Source organism: Channa argus, chromosome 1 (genome assembly GCF_033026475.1).
Source record: "Channa argus isolate prfri chromosome 1, Channa argus male v1.0, whole genome shotgun sequence".
Classification (NCBI taxonomy): Eukaryota; Metazoa; Chordata; class Actinopteri; order Anabantiformes; family Channidae; genus Channa; species Channa argus.
Genome location: NC_090197.1, coordinates 36,797,075 through 36,803,979, shown reverse-complemented (window position 1 = coordinate 36,803,979; position 6,905 = coordinate 36,797,075).

The window sequence follows — 6,905 nt, the reverse complement described above, 5'->3', positions numbered from 1 at the left end:
CTAGATGGTGATGTCATTCTTTTTCCAGTCCGGCTTCATGCTGTGCAAGTGTCCTTTCCTGATACTGTGGTCTAAAAGCAAGACAGTGCTGTGACTTTATCAGTTCTTTTTTTTTAAGTGTAGTGATCTCATTTTAAACTTTAGCAAGCTAGTTTTCCAGAGATATTCAACTCATTCTTCAAAGCCTGCCTTTATAAGGAGCTGACTTTTCTGAAAGTGTTCTACTAAGGAAATGATCTTTCCTGTCACATTAGGTGAAAGGGACACATATTGGTAAAGGTTTTTACAGTAAAACCAGACCATGCAGGAGTGATCACATTCACAGGCAAAATACTTTACAAAAGAGAAGACTTGGACAATGGTCATTCTTTACAACAGGATATCCTGTTGAGCTGAAATCTTTGCTCCTTTGTGTGTGCTCCCTCCACAAAAAGTATAAGATATGTTGCAAACATGACATGAAAAAAAAAGTGTCTTTGATCATCCAGAACAGAAGCGCCTATATCATGTATCTAAGTGCACGGAGCATTGTTTTCTTTCTCTACTGTCTGTAAAATGGCTCTATTCATCTTCCAGACGAGGGAAAATGCTGAGAGCACAGAACATTTCTCCACAGGCCAATATAAAGGCTAGCAGCGACCTCTCATCCATACAGGACTGTATCAGTAGCTTGAGTATGTGTGAGTGCTTGTGTGTGTGTGTGTTTCGAGTTTAGGTGTTCATGCAGTGCTGTGGATGTCTACAAATGAGAAGCCCCTAAGCCATCTGACAGTAACGCCCTACCCCTCACAGTCACGCCACAGAGGAAGCCAGCGATTGAGCAGGAGTGCGTGTAAGCATTTCTGTCTTCTTTTGCTTTGTCTCGCCATCTTGACTGACAGGCTGTGAGTCTAAGTCTCTCTACTGCTGCTTTGATCTCTTAACACAGACTCTTTCTGTTCCTCAATGCCCGCGTCGTGTTCGCCGAGTATGAGAGGCTTACAGATACGGTGCAGTGGCTCTCCTTGATAGTTCATAAGACTGAACAACCCCAGGCCTCTGTGGGGGGTGAGCTGCATGAGATGCTGATCGAGGAAGGGCCCCATTAAAAAACTTTTATTAAACAAAAGGAAATAGTTATGCATGGCTTGATTGGCTACTGTAGGCATAGGTTTCAGGATGCATTGCTCCCTGTTTGATGTGTTTGAAAGGTTTCTCCTGATCCGAGCCAACTACTTTGATCTCAGTAAAACAAAATATTCCCAAATCCCATCGTCCTGACTGAGAGATTAGTGTCCATATATGCATAAACATCTAAGAGGCATTCAACTAGGGCACCGGTCAGGTCACATGACTGAATAAACCTAAGAGGCAAGCAGATCCTCACATCCAAACTTCTGAAGGTGTTTGTATATCTGATAATTATTCAGGCCGAAGATTATTTTTCTCTAATAAATTAGGGCAGTCTCATTTAAAAGTGAAAAATCTGTGTGTGGCAATTATAGTTCAGGTGCATGCAGTGGATATTACTAAAATAATTGGACAGGACGGATTAGGAGTTCCTTATGTGTAAAGACAGATGGGCTCTTTGTCTGGCACAGACCTAAATTACAAACATAATGTCTCCTGACAACAACTACAGCGTAGAGTTTTGCAGAGTTTACCAAAAATGATCATTATGTGCACAAATGTTTGAGTCTATAATTATTAGGCGAAATATGAATTAATTAATGAAACATATTCTTTGTTCGCAATGCAGTAATATATCTAAGAAGTTATAATCCTGTATGATAAATGTTTTATCGCATCAGTAGTACTTTTTGTGTCTTACCAATCTACCTTATGTGGGTCATGATAAACAGTGGTGGAATGTAATATTAACTAATAACAACAAAACTTCATTGTCTTCTTTATACTACATCCAATTTTAGTGAAAAACAGTGTACATTTTACAAATGTGCATATAAATAGAATATTATACAGTAAATTTAACCAATCAACACTAAATCAACATAAAATAGGCAGAATTAGCTTTGCGACAGAGGTCTTTGACATGACTGCATTAACAAAATCAGTTTTATTTTATTTATTTAAATTGTATAAAGATTTTTTTTTTAAGTTCTACTGACATCCTTTAAATTGAGCTGAGACTTTTTCAAACATGGAATTAAGTAGTGTTACATTGTGGCATTAGTAGTTTTTCTTAAAACAAATTTGCCCTGAGAGACACTACTGTGTGTGCATGAGAATGTGTGTGTGTTCACAGTGTAAGTTCTGAAGAGTTCATATTTGTAGGTCTGTACACTGGCACTGAAGCGATGAATTTATTAATATTTCTGTAACTGATTGAGCCTTCCTGGCCCTCATCCTCCAGCGACGTGAAGCTTCACTGACTGTCTTTGCCCTAAGACAAGTTCTGTGACCTTGTTAGCGCTCACTCCAATACACCACCCTTGATTAAATACAGGCCACACTTTTACACCGTAAGATTATACTATTTAGGTCCCAATTAAATTCATAGCAAGGAAATTGGATCATAAACTCTTTAAAGGATCATTAACAATCATTAGACAGGATAATGGCGTGGCAATCAAAATATGTAAGAAAAAAACTTCCAAAGTCTTTTAGTGACTTTGTTGTTTTTGGACATTTTCCAAGCTGATTAATGTAGAATTGATTGATTTACAGTTGTAATTAGCTGTCTTCTGCATAGATGCATAATAATCGTATATCTCTGCGTGTTTTAAAGTAGTAATTGGTTTCATTAACAAAAGCAGTTAATTGAATAACAATTAACAAAGTTGGTGATGGCATCTACGCAGTGTGTACAACTCCCCTGTGTTTTCCTTACAATGATAATGAAACCACCTTTTTATCAGATCGAAATTCTGCGTGTTGGACTATGTAATGACTAATATGATATTGGGCTTATTAGTTTATGTGAGTGGCTCGGTGAGGCGTTAAGCTGGTATTAAACATGTTGTGTTTAACAGGTATGCACCATATGCTGCCTTAATCAGACTGGAATCACATTTGGTTGTTCAATTGTCTTCTTATAAAAGCAGGTAGTAAAACAACTTTAGCTATTTCAATTTCAGGCGAGTTTGGATGAAGTGAACAGCTGTTCATGTTTGTTGAATTGTTTTAACATTCCCCCTCTTATTTGTTTGTCTTTTTTTTAAGCTTAACTCTAAAAGCCTCAACTTTTCTGGTAGAAAATAGAGATGGAGGGTGGACTAGCTGTCCACTCTCCTTAAAAGAAGACAATACTAGGCATATTGTAGTGACAGCTTGCATTGTGTGTGTGCGTAAGAGAAAGAGAGGGAAAGAAAAGAGAAGGAGAGAGCATGTGCGTGTCTATGTTAGAAAACAGAAAATATAGAGAATGTGCGTGTGCGAGCATGTGTGCTACAGTGACAGCTTGTATTCTCCGTGATTAATGATGTGCTGTGTGACTTGATAAGTGCTTCGGAGGACCAACGCTTGTTTCAATTAGACCTTGTGAAGGTCGCGACGCCGCGCCGGCCTCTCATTATCATATCCATAATCAATCCACATTATCATAAGGGAATATGGAATGGATGTGTGATATCTTGGTCTTACACACAGACATGGGTGCACACACACAGACACCTAATCACATACCAAAACACAATGACATACTCTCTCACTCACAAAAGCACGCAAACACACACACACACACACACACACACACACACACGCACCCTTCACTCCAAGTTGATTTGAATCATAACAGTGGCTGTCGGAACGGATTGTCTGTTCAGATTAAGAGTGTGTTTCTGAGAATTAAGCAGCGTTGATGGTGGTGGCATTTCAGATGCCCTCTGCAGACACAAATGCCAAAACATCATTCTGTCACCCCTCCTTCCCTCTCTCACAACCACACGTACGAGCACGTACGCACACAGACACACACTTAACCAGGACCCTGGGGCATTTTTAATAGAGGCGAAGTGATTCGTATGTTTTTACTCCTCTAATGAGAACAGATTGAGTGGTATTTACACTTCATCGGCTGATCTAACCACCTACACATTTCCCTCATGCTTCTGCTGCTCACTGGCCAAAACAGACATGTGGAAAGGACCAGAGCTTGGCTTTCAAACAGCAACACAACATGAACATTATCTTTGCCTCCTTGTTGACACTATGGCAAGATAAATACACATAAAACTGTTCAAATAAGAAAACTGCAGGCAGACTTAGTTTCTTTAACAAAGTTGTTTATATTTGTCTCATAAAGTAAAATGGGTGTAAAACTAGATTCACATTTAAAGGGGCATTACTCACTCGAACTCTGACTGTTGTTTCACAGTGAATATTACATTTGGCCCGCTTTTATCTAAAATGACTTAGGGGTGAGGGGGAAGCACACACGGGAGCATCTTTGGGTTCAGACACCTGAGACCTTCTTTCATAATTTACCTGAGACAAAAAATTGCCACCGATTTACTCCATAAACACACAAGACAGGCTACAGCATATGGTGTCGATAACATTTATTGAGGTATTGCTGGGTATTAAAGGACACCTTTGTTCACATAATTAATTGTATTTTCAAAAAACCTGCAGCCTGGATAAGCACGTTCATGTGTGCTGTAGACCTCCATTGTTGCCAAAAACTATTAAAGGGACATCAGCCCGACACACCGCTCCGCTTCATTCTAAAAACATGTAATTGTCATATTTTTAACAAATGTTGTGCCACAGAATACTAATAGTTCTTGTTCTGTAGCCAGTCAGCGGCACATGAACAAAATCTCTGGTGAAGTTATGGCAATTCGATTTCGACAATATTTATGTCGACCACTCATTTTTAGAATAGGGAAATATGTCACCCAGTGGGCAGTGTGTCTGACTCATGTGTTTTTAATAGTTTTCAGACAACAGTGGAAGGCTGTGACACAGATGAACAAGCTAATCAGGCTGCAGACTGAGAAGCGACTGAACATAAACAGAAGATTATGTGTTGGTTTTAGTGTCTGTATAGTGATTGTGGAAAATAGAATTAATTTAGAAAATGGCTGAAGTTGTCCTCTAAGAATTACACTTTATTTAAGCAACAAGAGGAATTAAAGACAATATTAAAACATGAATTAACTATTATGTGGGACTTTAAAGAACACTCCACTGATGTACTATTGCAGTCCAGTGACACTGTCAGATTCAAAATGGACAGTTGGAAAGAACTATGTGGTTATCAAGAACTGACATCCACAGTAGAACTACTGTCATTTTGGCTGGAGAGCTTCTCAACTCGAGGAGAGATGAGGGGCGAGACCAGTCTGGAACTTCACTTGCTGAGTTTTTTTTTTATCGCTACACCCTCAAGTAACATCACTCAGTGTAATTTATTAAACTTGAAGCAGCCTGATACCTGTAAACAGACTTAGACTGAGACACAGCTCAAGGGTTTTAGTTTCACCTCTGTATCATACACTGCATTTCTACACTTCAGTAACTAGGGAGATTTTTCATAAAGTATCAACTCGTTTCATTTCAGGGGAGTTTAAGCGCAATAGCTGCTGTATGAATTAAACCTATGACCTTCCTGCTGCAAGACAAAGTCATTTCCCACCAGGGCATCCAACCTACATTAATAGCATTCTCTAAAGCACTGTGGTTGCCTAGATGCATGGATGAACTAAAATGAAAAATGAAACAAAAACTAGCATCTAAGGTTATAATCACAACTCATTTCTTTAGGCTGGGATATTACTCACCAGGCCCTTGTTTATGCCAGCTATTATAGATTAGCTGGGTTATCAGCTAATCTATTATCAGATGCCACAAGCCTAAAAAAGTTGCAAAGCACTGACCTGGGTGGTTAAACCACAAATTTCGCTCCTTGTTAAACTCTTAAAAGGTGGGAATTTACAACATGAATCAGCTCTGCTTAACAGCAATGGCTTTATCTGTGTGTTTTCTACAGATGGAGAAAAAGAGTCGTGACATTTCTTTTTGGCAAGGAAAAGGCCATACTCAGCAGGAGTTATCAAAGGCGAAAAGTAAAAAGTTCGAGTTAGCTATCTCTCTCTCTCTCTCTCTCTCTCTCTCTCTCTTCCCCTGGAGATACTCATGTTAAGCATAATTAAGCAGATTTGATTAGCATCAAGCCTGGCTTCCTCTCTTGACTTTTAATGAATGTAAATCTACCATCTACATCCTAAAGATTAATTTCTGCCAATTAAAAAACACAAGAGGGCTTATTGGGGAGAGGGGGGTTGTGAGGAAAAGAGTGTTAAAGTCCTTTGAGTTGGAGTACAGTCAGAGTTTTATCCTCTTCCTCCTTGTCTTATGGTGAGATGGTCTCTGGAGATCTGTGTCTCTCTCTCTCCCTCACGACCGAGATCATTATCAGCACAATGTTCCGTGAAAGCCACTTTGAAAAGACTGCGAGCTCCATATGTAAATGATGGGAGCGAGTGTGTGAGTGAGTGAGTGTGAGTAAGTCAGTGTGGAGTGGACGAGGAAACGGTGCAGGGAACAGGTAAAGGGGTCAATTTGTCAAGTGAAGGTTGTTTGCCCAGTTATGAGCTTTTATACAGTCTCTCATCTCAAATTGAGGTTTTAGCTGATTGTTTAATTATTATTTTATGGTTTATCTGTTTTCTTGGCTAAATGTAGGTAAACTGTAGAAAGTGCACTGACATTTATTTGAGTTTGATACATACGCATATTTCTGAGCGTGGAAAAAGAAACATTTGGACTTTCCAGCATCCATTTTGGGTTTTCCTCTCTTTTCTACCACGTTCAAGTCTCGTTGGTGGCATCTATGTATGTTGAACTGAACATGCGCTCATCTACTTGTTCAAAATTAACACAACTATTACTCCCAAATAATGTTATGGGAACATGTTAAGCCTGCACGTAGGTTTAAAGATTGTCGTGAAGAAGACAAATTA